Source organism: Typopeltis vanoorti, chromosome 15 (assembly GCF_054136105.1).
Source record: "Typopeltis vanoorti isolate ZY-2024b chromosome 15, IOZ_Tvanoo_1.0, whole genome shotgun sequence".
NCBI classification, from domain to species: Eukaryota; Metazoa; Arthropoda; class Arachnida; order Uropygi; family Thelyphonidae; genus Typopeltis; species Typopeltis vanoorti.
In genome coordinates, this window is record NC_143563.1 from 79,036,879 (window position 1) to 79,052,386 (window position 15,508).

The 15,508-nt window shown below is 36.2% G+C and overlaps 1 protein-coding gene and 1 long non-coding RNA gene across 5 annotated transcripts in view; one reads left to right on the plus strand and one right to left on the minus strand.

Moving 5' to 3' along the window:
* LOC150098918 (uncharacterized) overlaps positions 1 to 15,508 on the minus strand; it is a 359,215-nt gene that overhangs the window by 241,233 nt on the left and 102,474 nt on the right. For all 3 annotated transcript variants that reach the window (XR_016549530.1, XR_016549532.1, XR_016549531.1), the window contains one exon: positions 8,304 to 8,439. This is a non-coding gene — a long non-coding RNA (uncharacterized LOC150098918). The remainder of the gene's footprint in view (positions 1 to 8,303; positions 8,440 to 15,508) is intronic.
* LOC150098919 (glutamate-gated chloride channel-like) overlaps positions 1 to 15,508 on the plus strand; it is a 345,862-nt gene that overhangs the window by 221,847 nt on the left and 108,507 nt on the right. The gene's annotated exons all lie outside the window — the stretch shown is intronic.

Below are 15,508 nucleotides of genomic sequence, written 5' to 3' on the forward strand. Positions count from 1 at the left end.
CGTTTGCCCAAAAGTTCCAGTAGGAATATCCCTTGCAGCAGGAATATCCCTTGGGTATACTATGTTAAAGATACTTTATTGGCCTCGTGTAGGAGTTCCTTCAGTTTTTGTTGAGGTACTTGTCTCAATACTGGAAGCCTAACTCATTCCTGGTTGCTGTTCATTTGCTCGATAATTTTTCTTGCGAGTTCTTGTTTCTTATCTGATAGCTTCCTTTCAACTATTTGTATATTTTCAAAATTTTCAGCATTCTGCACGTTGGAATCAGGTTCTGCTCCATTCATATTCTTGGTCACTTCAGGGTCAGTACGGTCTCCTTTTACAGCTTGAAGTTTCAGTACTTACAGCTCAAGTTCACTAAATATCTTGCGTTTGATAATGAAGCTGCGTTGCTGCATCAGCCTTTCGAATGAAATTTCAGAATTTGGGTGTCGTTCAAGCCAAAGTTGTAATATTCGTTTCTGAAATCCCATAACTGATGGGTTTGAACTGTAGAAGCACTGCATGACTTGTCGATTTTAAGCCATGCTCCACTTTTTCCTAGTAATTACTTTCGAGTTCTGTTGGATCTTACTCCTGTAGTCCACTTGTCACTAGCTGTCCAAGAAGCCTAACATCCAGTGCGGTCCTTGGTAACCCGCGCGACGACCGATGCGGTATAGAGTTCTGACTTGTCTTCACCATTTTTAACTGGGGGGGGGGGCAGGTGCATGAGATAAAAAATATGTAAATAGGGCAGAATCACTACTTAGCCCTCGAATACTCTAATAGCATTGGGGGAAGGAGCAAGGTGAAAAGAAATACAGAGGGAAAGAAGAGTAGGGACCAGTCTACAGATAATATAACAGGGGTATATTACATGAAGTAAGGCGTGGTCCAGCTTCAGGTGCCCCTGGTTCGCAGTGCCCGTACTCATTGCATAAATATATATATATATATATATATATATATATGTGTGTGTGTGTGTGTGTGTGTGTGTGAAGAAAGTTATTTAACTTGGGTATACTATGTTAAAGATACCAAGCAATTTTATAAACTAGGTTTTAATTAATCCTTTTTTCCCAAGTAAGCAAACAGACAAGTAAGTCAACTTTGTGCCTGAACATAGTTCAAGTCTGAGGCAACCCGTGGTAAAGGTGGAGTAAGCTCAGATCACTTTCCTTAGTATTTCCCCCTAATGCAAAGTACATCCCCTTGCGGAGATGTATGATGCTATGCATTAAAGGCAAGGGCCACTACCCAGACCGGTTTCGACCTTTATTGAGGTCTCATCGGTGGGAGCCAGGTTCCCACTGACGAGACCTCAATAAAGGTCGAAACCGGTCTGGGTAGTGGCCCTTGCCTTTAATGCATAGCATCATACATCTCCGCAAGGGGATGTGCTTTGCATTAGGGGGAAATACTATGGAAAGTGATCAAAACTTACTCCACCTTTACCACGAGTTGCCTCAGACTTGAACTATGTTCAGGTGCAAAGTTGACTTACTTATCTGTTTGCTTACTTCGGTAAAAGGATTAAAACCTAGCTTATAAAATTGCTTGGTATCTTTAACATAGTATACCCAAGTTAAAAAACTTTCTACATCTTACTCTCATCCTGAGATTTTTATTTAATAAGGTCATAGCACCTTGTGGAAACTTGTTTAGGCAAAATTTATAAGCTCTGCATTACTTCAACCTTGGCATTTTTGGGTCTGGCTCCCACTGACGAGACCTCAATAAAGGTCGAAACAGGTCTGGGTAGTGGTCTGGGTTGGCCCTTGCCTTTAATGCATAGCATCATACATCTCCGTAAGGGATACATTTCCCTAATGCTTTGCATTAGAGAAAGTGATATACTAATCACTTTCCTTAGGAAATACTAAGGAAAGTGATCAAAGCTTACTCCACCTTTATCACGAGTTGCCTCAGACTTGAAATATGTTCAGGCGTAAACTTGACTTGTCTGTTTGCTTACTTGGGAAAAAGGATTAAAACCTAGCTTATAAAATTGCCTGGTATTATTAACATATATACTCGACGTATTAGTATTTAACAATGCGGGCAGAACTAATCTAACGTGGTGTAGTCACTTAAACATGATGAAAGAGTAAAGTTACCAAATAGTGTTTGATGCCGGGAACAAGGCCCTTCTAGAAGACCAAGATGTAAGCAGATTGACTGTAGTTAGTAATGCTCTAGTCCGCGCGGTTAGCTTAGTGGCTTTGCGCTTTGCAACCATATGCCTGGGGAAGGAGTGTCCTGGGTTCGATTCCCGTCGCCGACGTGAGGAGCTTACGGATCTTCCTCAGCCATAGCCAAGTTATCCGGTCTTGGGCGTGGACAGCAGGGTTTTTTCCCTCAGTTTATCTGGGGTTTTTCATCCCACAAGCAGGCAAACCGGCCCCGTGAATACACACGGATCTACAGCCATAAATACTTAACCCCCCCATGAGGGGCTCAACTCGCCCCAGTAGGGACGGGGGAGAAAAAGGGAGGAAACTCAATACGAATAAATAAATAAAGTAATGTTCTAGAAACCGAAATTGCTGGCATGACAAATGACAGAAGAAAATTAATTAGGATGAAGATTATATAGTACTATTCACGTAAAAAAAACTATCACAGCATCCTGCTTCCCTTGAAAATACATATCAGAAATTTGTCAATGATTTATACTCGAACTACGCGCTCACTTCAATGTTAACGGCGAACGTGGTATGGATTCTAAAACCTTTCTTGGATGAGACTCTCATTAAAATGTTATTACAATCATTATGTAGTAATTCATCGAATGCTGAATACCAGATGACGTATAGTATTATGGCTTTCGAAGGTACAGTTTAGTTGCGCTGCATGCTGTTGATATAATAGTAACTAAATGCGATTTTAATTTTGTTAATGTTGCTAATAATTATTGATGACGTAACAAAACATACTTTTTTTAATAGGAATCATATTTTTGGAAGAGATTAGCTTATCAGTTTATTGGTAATGTAAATTTTATCCTCTTGTGATGGATTTGTGAAAATGAAATGCAACCACATGAAGACAATACCAGTAAAGCTATTCGTGACTTAATTAAGGATTCATTGCAAAACTATTTAATGCTGATTTTATTTTTTATGTGACTTCCACACAAGAAAGGTTGTAAACCTATAGTACATTAGCACCGTGAATGAGCTAAGGATTTTTTAAAATTAATTTTATACATTTCTATATTTTTTGTAATTTTTATTTTTTACATAATCCGGAGGTGTTTAAATGGGGGTGCTTAAGGGTCAAAGCTGTATAACTGAGAGGAGACCTCCACATAGCCTTTAAAGGAATGCGGCGAACCGATCAGGGCTTCTGACCTAATGTCCGATCCTCACCTTCTCGTGGTGCACCCTGTTGGGTATCTACTTGGATACTGAATGAAGAAGGATGGGCTGGTAATTTGGGATTTAGTCGACCAAATTGTACTCTTATTAGTTAAACCAAAATAAAAAATGATGGTACAACATGAAAAAATTTCACACCGGCTGGGGCGTCGCCCGGTTAAACAAGGACCCCGCTGTTTTCGCCAGGGAACCAGGGCGAACAGCGAAACGTGAGCTACTGGAACAAATCTGAAAGCACACCCCCAACTCAACATCACCAGAGTTAAAGATCGGTACTATCAACGTAAGAAGCCTGAATGTCAAAGAAATGGAGCTAGCTGAGAAATTAGATAAGTACCAGATCAACATATTAGGGGTGATTGAAACAAAAAAGACCAAAATTGGTGAGATCTTTCTGAGCAATAAATACAAAATGATATATTCAGGCAATGACAATCAATGAAAAGAAGGAGTAGCCATAGTATTCAACACAAAATACGAGGTTAATCTTCTTGAATGGCAGTCAGTCTCAAGTAGAGTAATGTGGGCAAATATGAGAATGGGGAACTGGACAATGAGACTTATTTGTGCCTATGGTCCCACAGAAGGTTCTACTAAGGTAGAAGTGGAGGAATTTTTTGAGGGTTTAGAAAAAGCAACTGACACAATGAAAAAGGAAAAGTTGGTCCTTGTTGGGGATCTAAATAGCAGAGTAGGAAATGATTGTGAGACAAAAAAAAATATTTTGGGAAAATTTGGAGAAAAGAGCAAAGCTAATAATAACGGCAAATAACTGTTGGATTTCTGCTCAGGACATGGACTGGTTATTACTAACACCATGTTCCAACATAAAAATGTGCACAAATTCACATGGAGAGAAGAGGCTAGGAATAAGAAAAGTCTCATTGACTATGTTATTGTTGATAGCGATGTTTTCTCCATGGTGCAGGACACCAGAGTGTACAGAGGATGTGAAATTCGAAGTGATCACTATTTAGTCTTGAGCAGGATAAAATTGAATTTCATATTGAAAAGAATAACATGTAAGAAAGTTTTAAAGCGAATAAAAGTTGAGCAGCTCTCAGATGTGAACTGTAGACTAAAATGCACAAAGATTATTGAAGAAAAAATGAAAGAGTTTGAGAACAGGAATCAAACCTTGGAGATTCAGTGGCAAACTCTGAAGAAAACATTGATTGATTCAGCTAGAGAGGCATGTGGTGAAGTTGTCTGCAAGGATAGAAAAATTAGAACTCCATGATATACACAGGACGTTAAAGAGGCACTGAAGGAAAAGAAGAAAGCATATCAAAAGTTCCTGGCAAATAAGTCAGCTTGTGCTCTTAGAGAATACAGAGACAAATGCAAGAATGCTAAACACTGTGCAAAACTAGCTAAACAAAGGTCATGGGAAGACTTTGGCAAGAATATAGAAAATAAATATCAAGAAGGTGGCAAAATATTTTGGAGGTTGTTGAAGAAGCTTAGGAATGGAGGAAAGAGTGCTGTAAAAGGAGTTAGAGATGATAAAGGTGACATGAAAACGGGAGAAAAAGATATCCTTGAAGTATGGAGTAATTACTTTGAAAAACTGCTAAATGAAACAAGCAGTGATGACAGCACAGTGGTAAAAAAACACTGACCAGGCATGTAGTCAGGAATACATATCCATACTTGAAGTAGAAAAAGCCATCAAAGGCTTGAAATGTGGAAAGGCAGCAGGAGTAGATGATATTCGACCAGAAATGCTGAAGTATGGTGGTATAAGAGTCTTACAGTGGCTGCACTGCATAGTTCAGAAAGCCTGGACAGAGGGACGAATTCCCGATGATTGGAGTAGAGCTCTCATAGTACCCATATATAAAAAGGGAAATAAAACTGCATGTGAGAATTATAGAGGTATTTCCCTACTGAGTGTTCCTGGCAAGATCTATGCAAGTATACTTGAGAAACGGTTGAGAAAAATTGTGGAAAAAAATTGGTGAAGAACAAGCTGGATTCAGGCCAAATAGAGGCTGTCAGGATCAGATCTTCACTTTACGACAAATAGTCGAGAAAGCATGGGAATATAACAAAGATCTGTATTTAAGTTTTGTCGATTTGGAAAAGGCATACGACAAGGTGCCAAGAGAGAAGCTATTCAGTACGCTGCAGTTATATGGTGTCAATGGGGCATTATATCAAACAATACTTAGTCTTTATTTGAGTTGTAAGTCAGCAGTTAGAATAGAAGGAAGTACAGGAAGATGGTTTAATGTTAAATCTGGTCTGAGACAAGGATGTACATTATCCCCTCTGTTATTCATTGTCTATATGGATCACATTATGAAGGAAAGTGGTATTAAACATGATATCAAAATTGGAGATGTTAATGTCAGCTCTTTGCTTTATGTGGATGATGTTATACTTCTAAATAAATCCGCTACAAGTCTGCAGGATTATCTGACTAAATTGAATAGCTGTTGTAATAGATATGGTATGAAGGTCAGCAATAAAAAGACAAAGACAATGAAAATAGGCAGAATCATTGAAAATGTCAACTGTGTTGTGAATGGAGAACCTGTGGAACAAGTAAAACATTTCAGCTACTTAGGCACAATTTTTACTGAAGATGGTAAATTAAATATGGAAATAGACAACAGAATCAGCAAAGCTGGTATGGTGGGAAGTCAATTGAATAAATTTATATGGAATAAGAGAGAAATTAGTCGGAACACTAAATTAGCTGTATACAAGACAGTGTTCAAACCAGTTTTAACTTATGGATCTGAGAGCTCGGTCAGAAGGAAAACACTTGACCAAAGACTAGAGACCACAGATATGAGAGTCCTGAGAAAGATTAGAGGCGTGAACAGATGGCATCAATGGCAATATCATATTAAAAACGAGGATATTAGGAAAGAACTTGACATTGTCAGCATCCAGGAATGCGTTAGCAGAGCTAATCTCAGGCGGTATGGTCAGTTAAACAGAATGGGCGAGGAAAGATTAGCAAAACAAGTTTTCTCTGCCAGGTTGGCAGCAAAACGACCCAGAAGAAGACCAAGATATAGGTGGATTGATACGTTACAAAGTGCCTTAGACGATAGAAACATGAGGTCTGATAATGATGGAGTCTTGACAAGTAACAGACTGATTTGGAGGAAAATTGTAGATAGGAAGTTAGTAATGATGTAATTTTTTCATGTAGTACTATCATATCCTGTACACCCCTTGAGGGTACATGGCAGGAATTTGATGATGATGATGATGATGACATAATCCGGCAACCAGCCTCTAGAGACCACACATCCAACTTTTTTAAAGCTACTGCACTCCTTCAATAAGCGGGGCGGTGGTCTCTCCGGCTGGTGATGAAATTCATCTCCCACCTAAAAGACATTCTCAAATAATTCCATGCTTACGGCCAGATTCGAACCCTCATTATTTTGGAATGTTTTTTTTTCTCTACTTTATGGGTTGGTTCTAAGTTAGGCCAAGCTTTGCAAGGATGATAATAAATTAAGTTAGCCCAGTCATTAGAATTTGGCGTAAGAGAATGAAACCCATAATAACTACAATAAACAACGAATAAAATAGTCACCGTAGACTTGTATTAGTTTTAAACAACAACCGACGAAGATGCCAGGTGCTATTTCACTGGACTCGACATGACATCAATATTATCTTAGCGAACTCTTATAAACCAGTGGTTTTTAAGACCAGCGAGAATTGCTGGCAAAATAACGAGAAACTTTGTTTAACAAGAATCTGTTGATGAAGTCGTAATGTTATCTTTACGAAGCCATTAAGTTAATTTTCAAACTCATATTTCTTTAATTGAAATAATACTTCATACTCCATTAATTAAGCAGATTTCGCAATTAATGTTGGCATTAGTAATATACTTTTTATGTTACTTTTACTCACGAAAGATTGGAAACTTATAGTACATTACATTGGTATCGTGTGGGCTAAGGATGTTTTTCTATTTTTATTAGTTTTTATAATGTTTGTACTTTTAATTGATTTTTACCTTGTCCAGAAACCCTGTTAGAGACAAAAGGAAGAACTGTTTATCCCTTCAATAGGCAAAACAGTGGTCTCACAACAAATTATATTACTAATATAATCAGTAATATAATTTGTTGGATACTTCATGTCGTACTGTTAGCAATAATCTGTTCAAATATCCCTTATTTGAACAGATCTCGAATTTCTGATAGTATCTCCTTTTATGATTAGTAAGTTTACAGTACTGGAAAGACGGTAATGCAAAGTACTTACAGCATCTTTAGAAATGATGGCTCGTTTAATCATTTCTATATGTGATAAAACATCCATGCAAATATAGAATGATCTGGATCTGTTTGTATGAAACGGAGATGTAGTTTTTTCATAGTACTCGATTAATTCCACTGATTCAAGTTCGACTGTGTTCCTTCGAATGAAGTATGTAGCGGATAAATTTCAGTGCTCTGTACATATTCGTTAGTTCTGATAAGCCATTGATCATATAACACAACAGTAAGTAAAAGGTAAGGGCTAATACTTAGATTTATCCAAGGGTAAAGTGAGATCTCGAGCCAAATGAACCCTTGCAACCTTTTTTTGGTTTGGTTAGCCAAGAGATAGTGTATCGAATCTCCAGCAGAAAATGCTCTGCGTTTTCCAGTGGAGATTGGATACAGATTGGACACAGCGGAGATTGACTGTGTCCCACTGTGAACGTTTGTGAAAGTCTTCTAGGTGTTCGCTTTTTTCTTCATCCGGTATAAGACCACCACCACTACGACCATGCTTATTGGAAGGCCAACATGATTTGATAGAGCAAGATTTACTGATTATTTAACATACCTAAGGTACTAAATGTACCATTGGTTAGCAAACATTCGTTGACGGGACTGTGATAAAGACTCTAAACAGGAATATGAAACAATTAAGAATACGAATAAACAATCGTTAAAAAATAGTGATAATTACCTTTATTATCAGAGATATTTGGCTTTATTTGTTCTGCTTCGGAAGCCTTACCAATGTGCTTTTCGTAATGAATTTCCAGATATATTATCTTGTGTGTGGCTATACGTGGCTCACTTGGCAGTTGGAAACAACATACCTGAAAGTATAGTAGTGATTAAATGAATGAATTTATCAGCTTAAATAAAATATTGGGGGGGGGGGGTATCAACATGTTTCTAATGTTGATAAAATATTGTAAAGTGATGTCATTACAGATTGATGAGTGTATGAAATATACAGTTTGAGAACTGATAGAATCTATTTTTTATTGCTGTTTGTAATGAAATCTTTCTACTTTGGCCAATTTTAAAGTGCTTTCTTCCACTAACTGGATTTAACACGTCAAACTTGACTATTAATTTTCAAATTGCAGCCCGATAATATTCCACACAGAGCTATAGATAAACTAACGGATCATATTTAGATCCTAATGATTCCTGAAATAATATTCAGTGGCTCCTGATAATAATTAACGCGGTGATTACCAAACGATTCGCAGTGCTGAGCAAATGAAATGGGTAATGAAATGAAATATCAATAGGGAGAGTTTTCAAAACACTGTTTGAACTGAATAAAAGAGCTGAAATCTTCTCGAAGGGAGAAGAAGTCAGAATATTGAAGCGTTTTGTAGATATTGAATGAACCACTCTCAAACTATTTTTCATTAAAAAAAGTAGTTACATTTATGCCTTTTATTGAAGAATGAAATGACAACATATTTATAGTACAAAACCGAAGCAATCAAAAGAAAAGGTCGACTAAAATTTGACCTTAGTCCAATTCTGACTACCTTCTTTCAAACTGCAGACAACAGAGGACTGATCAAAACCTGTCAACTACTTTAAATAATGGCGCTTACAAACCAATCTGAATAAAACTGAAGTCACTGCTTTCCATTTAAATAACAGCCAATCTGACTACGCTCCCAAATTCTACTTTAGAAAATAGCATGATGAAATATAACAAAACCCAAAAATATCTTGGAGTAACTGTAAAGAGCTCCTTCAAACACTTGACAAAAGTGTTTATAAATTAAAAACTCGCAATAATGTCATGCAGAAATTAGTAGGCTGTTTCGTGAGGTGCAAATCCCAGATAATACATGATAGATAATACATGATAGATAATATCATGATAGATAATACATGATAAATGCCAAGCCTATGCAACAGGCTTGGCATTAGGTATTCAACAACAGAATACAGTGACAGCTCCTCATCCATCTATTACACAGTAAAAGGGCTGAGACACCTTCCATATTGCAACTCAGAGGCTTAAATCTAGACAATACTGCTTGGAGAACTACGGTGCAAATCTAGCAGAAGGCCTTTGATGTCACAAACAGCCCGGATATTTTACTGACAGTAACACATAACACCTGTGACTTACATATCGCTGTTTCTGATCCAAACATGAGGCTAAAGGACTGTGGTCTACATTTAACCAGATTAGGAAGACACAGAAGATATAAATAGATGCTCTTTAAATGGAAACGGATTACTGTGACTGTAGTAGCCAATTAAGCCAGACCACTAAACATATACAAAAGTGCCTAGTATTCTCATCCTGCAATTTATATGGATTTTGTGATGCACTTTTAAGTTTTAAGACTATTTTAAGCACAATAATGCTTAAAATGTAAGCATTATTGTGATCTGATACTAACTGTTTTGCGAAAGAAATATAGGATGAGAGGGTTACTTACTACTTGTCTTGGATATTGTTTACAGCTGCTTGCAAAGGAATTGTACCAAATTCAAATCTGTTTCCGTGACATGATGTTCGAGGAGGGAACACTTATAATGCAGAAATCGGAACCCCGTTGCTCACGCTGCGGTCTCTCTCTCTCTCTCTCTCTCTCTCTCACACACACACATACACAACCTATGAAAACCCCTCTCTCAAAAACCATCACTACAAGAACACAAAGAAACAAACCCACCATGTATAAATCCAACCCTACTTGCAAAAAAAAAAAAAAAAGAAATAGCAGTCAGTTGAAGTCTTCCAAGCACGTACCAACAAACAGTAAAATCAACACCCGGCTTGAGCCCAGTATAGAAACATAACCATGAAACCACCGCCATCTATCATGTATTATCTTCCTCAGATAAGCTCTGCTAAGCTTCGAGGAAGAAATCAGAAATGCTTCCGAAAGAAAGAAGGAATATAATACATTATACAGGGAAAAAATTATTATTATTATTATTTAAAAATATTACTAATTTGCAAGTATCTGGTATTCACAATTGTAATATATTATAATTATTACTGTATCTATGTATGTAATTTATCTGAGACATAATAAAATGTTTAAATGTGAAAAAAAAGAAAAGAAAAATATTATTATTATTAAGAGAGAGACCTCCAGGGACTCCTCGAGGGAGACACTGAGTACTGCGGTCACATGCACGCACGCACGCACGGGCACACACGCACGCACACACACATGCACGCAAAATATAAACAAAATTCCTAATAATAATAATAATATTATTATTATTACTACTTATATATATATATATATATATATATATATATATATATATATATATATATATATATATATATATATATATATATATATATATATATATATATATATATATCACCGGTGTCATCCTCAGATAAGCTTATTAAAAAGCTTCGAGGATGCAAGTAGAGACATTACATCTCAACCGAGATCAACAAAAAAAGGAAAAAAAAGAATTATTTATTACATTGACGTGTAGTTACAGCGGTTTAAAACATTAAAAGCAAAAAATTGTAAAACATATATAACTTACTGTTATACTATAAATGCTGTTAAAAAATGTAATCTTATCCAATTGCAAACTATAAATTACCATCTATAGTAACATTATACAAAAAAACAGAAAAATTTGCATGAAATTCACTGTAAAAAAAATTATGTACATTCATTTTTTTTTAAAATCACAGTACTCTACATTTTGTAGTGAACAAAATATGTAATAGTATGCTTATTGTATATATAAATGCTCAGTATGATGATAAATAAAATGTTATAAAAAATTATTATTAAACGAGACCTCCAGGGACTCAGGCACTCATCGAGGGACGCCGCATACTACATGCACTAGCTATTATACTTGTTCTTGAATTCACTCACACTGCTTGTGCACAATATCCAATTGCAATCCATTCCAATCACGCACCACTCTATGAGAGAAAAATATAACCATCACCCCCTTTTTAGCGGCATTCATTCTCAACTTCTAAGGATGTTCTCTTGTCCTTTCATCACCCTCTCTCCATAAAATGAAAAATTCCATCAACTGAAATCTTGTACGACCCTTTCAGAAGTTAGTAAGTCTCGATGATCAGCAACAGTGTTTGCTAGTGTCTGCAGCCTATAAATTCTCAATCTATTTTCGTAATCAGTATTCCACAATCCTAATATCATTTTAACACTCTCATTTGCACTCTTTCCACTGTATCAGAATCGCAATGGAAACCAGGAGATCAGACCTGCGCACAATAGTTCAAATGATGTCTATCAAGGCCCTGTTAAAAGCAAAATAGCATCCTTATCTTTAGACATGAAAGTTCGTCTCAGCATTCCAATTATCTTTTGAGGATGAGAGGTGAGAAAAATTACAGTTCTGATCACCGTTTCAAGATAAAGAAAATAGGGATCTGCTACTAATTAAAATTTTACAGCCAACGAAAAATATTTCTCTGAAATTTAGATCTGTAGGGCTGTAGTCATGTTTTCAATTCGTTCTTTGTTCTTTGATCAGCTCTGATGATTTATATTTTTGTGTTCATCGTGAAAATAGAGACTGTTTTAGATTAAATTTAACGTAATGAAAAATATTTATAACATATCTTATTTAACTAGGATGTATCCTCTCTTATATCAAAATATATCACATTTTTGGAGATGAAGCCGATGTTACCTTCTGTATGCAATTTGATAATGGTGCCAGAAAATGGTACTAGATTTGAAATAACATAAAACGTACAGAAACAATAAATAAGATGACCTGGAAAGAACGAAGCACAACTACATGTAAAAGAAAATGATGAAAGACAATGACTCAAAAATTACCCAGTATATATATATATAACCATTGTAATATATAAGTGGAGCTCCATCCCCAGTTAAATGAGCTTGTAATAAACAATTTTCATTATCTAATTTCAGAGTAACATGATTTTTTTCAGATTTCAGAATTATATATTAAAGTTTAACCTAAAAGTTTTGTGATAGCTAGCAGGAAAAACCTGTACCGAAAATCATATCAGATTTTAAAACAGACTGTAGTAATATAATTTGGTCGCATACTAATGATGTGAATTATAAAAACGACTGAAATATCCTAATATTCTAAACAGATGAATCTGTTAACCTGAGGGTTTTATTAAGTCTGCTGATATATCGTTAGATTCAAAGAAACATCCTCTGAAAGAAACGCCTTCAAAAGTAGGCGTTCAAGTGTATAGTGTAACAATTCCTATTGTAACGAATACGGCAAAATTGAAGTCATAGCGAAACGTATTATAAATAAAGGTAGCCTTCATCAATTAGATTGAACGGGAAGGGAGGGATCTTATAATTAGTCTTCTATATTTTGAGTAATTTAATTCAGTCTCACGGTCTCACGTTGAGATTAGGAGGTTGCTTCATTGTTGCTGCCCATTACGAAAACAACTTTTCAGATTTTTAATATACATGGAGAATCTCTATATAGAATGTTTAGTTTCTTCTGTTTTACTTTTTGTTTTGAAGGGTGGCCATAGCATGATCCGCTAAGCAATTTTCCATAATTATAGCAGCTTATGTATTTCTTGTGCTCTTGAAGATTGATGTTAACATTTCTTCCTGTCTCTCCAAACAGCAGGCATATATATTTTATACATTATAGGATGTTGTGAAGGATGAAGTTTGTTCTCAGGTGAAAGGATAAAGGTTTCTAGTTTGATGTGTGGTTTAAAGTAATATGAACATTATATTTATGTTCAAAATACTTTAAACCACACATCAAACCTGACACTTCAGAAATACTCCTAAGATATGGGATATGAAAATTCCTTCTATAATATTGTCTGTCTGGTGGAGAGAGGAAGTGTAATGTTTCATATGGGAACTGTGGCTCTGCCTAAAAATGTGGCGCTGTTAACTGAATTCAGTTGAAATAGCTGTATCATCGTAGCAAATAGTTCTGGCCGTGCATGTTAATGTTTTTTTTTAGATTATATTGTCAGGATGGATGCTGGTGTGACTGTTTATGTGATGACGTGATTGTCTGTTTATAAATAAATAAACATAAATGTATGCTTATATATATCTATGATTATCGTTGAGAGACAAGACTATTTTGATGACCTTTCTTGTAGTCTAGAAAACGTTTCAAGCTGCTGATACTTAGGTATGTCATAAGAGCGTGCTGATTCTGAGAGAGAGAGAGAGAGAGAGAGAGAGGTGAGTCAGTTGCCTTGATATGAATGATAGTGGGGAGCAGAAGGAGCAAGTAATGACTGCGAACAGAATAATGACTAGAATTTAATGAAAGTGACGGGATATGGATGCATGGGAGAAAGAAACTTCTCACAATGTGAAAAGGGTTCGTCTATATATAAAAAGAGCTAATTTACCTCTATACAACTAAAACCAAGTGCTTTAGATGAGAGTAAAGGTCGAGAAAATTGGATGACTCAGTGAGGGACTGGATAAAGACATGCAGTTTTTGTTGTTGTTGTCTGGAGGTAGAGGATTGCTATGTTCATTTGAGAATGGAATTGGTAGTAGGAATAAAAGAGAGGAATCGCTGGTTCTGTGCGTAGGTTGAATCTAAGATTGTAGGCATAATTGAGACGTGGTTGACATGAAGGAGTTCGTTAAAGAGTGTAGTATTTTCAGGAAGAAAGGACAGAAGTTAAAAATGAAGGAGAAGAAACACTGTTAATATATCAGATGAGCTGCGTTTTATCAGAGTGATGATCCACAAAGGCAACACTAACAATAGTTTTAAATCTGTATCGTGCGAACTCGAACACCGTGGCGCTTTGGTGGAATGTTGCTATAGGCTTAGGGTATGTTAAACGGGGGGGAGAACGAGATAAATAAATAAATAAAAGCATGGAAAGTGGCAGAAGGTGATCATCATGTGAGATTTTAACTATGATGACAATGATTGGAAATAGCATAAGAAATCAGAGCTGTTGAGTGTTTCGAGTTGCTTAGGAACCATTGCTTAAGAAGGAGCATGTGATGGAGAAAACAAAAGGATTCTAGACTAGTCGACAGTGTAGTAGGATATTATAGCAAATGAAATATCCGTGCTGCTCCCAGTGGATTAGAATGATCGTATTGTTCTGATATGGGAAGTGTACCGGCAGATACATACTCCAGTAAGTAGAGGAGTATGAGGAACTACAAAGCAAAAGAGCGTATGACAGGTTAAAGAGATACCTGCAGTGGGAGAGAAGCACGTGATGACATCAGAAATTAGACGGAAAGAAGATCATCATAAATTCCTCGGACTAGCTGTATGAAAGCAACTATGACAAACTGCTTTCCTATAACTTTAGGTGCAAAGCGTTAAGCGGATAAATAACGAGATTAAGTAAGAACTGCAGGAAGATGCGGGATGATGTTGTTGTAGGATATATAAGGCAGGGAAGTTAGCGGCTTCGTGAAAAGTATAGATCCCCAGCAAAAGATGTGACAGGTGTAGTAAGAAATTTCTTACTGTACCTGCTACAGGTGTAATAAGAGTATCATAAAAATACACAAATAAACTTGCAAAAAGCCAATAGTTAGTCATTTATATTGCAAGAAAGAGTGTATATGGAAGAATAGTTCTAGCTGCAGGAAATGATTTTAGGGTGGCAACAACAGCAGATAATGATGATAATATAGTGAAATGTGTAAGTGAATATTTTTCAGTATGTTTCATGGTGAATAAAGGGGAGAAATATCATTGAGTACAGTGTGTTGAGTGGGAGAAGTGGGAGACTAGAAGTTGATAAATGAAGTATTTGGGACTGATATAAGTGATCTAAGCTCAGAATATCTGAAAATTTCAATGAGGACCTTGTAAATAGGAGAATTTCCCATGAGTGGAAGAAGAGGAAGACAGTGCCATTGAATAATGGGAAATCTTAAATTATCGATCCTGTTTAGGTTAAGATACATTAAT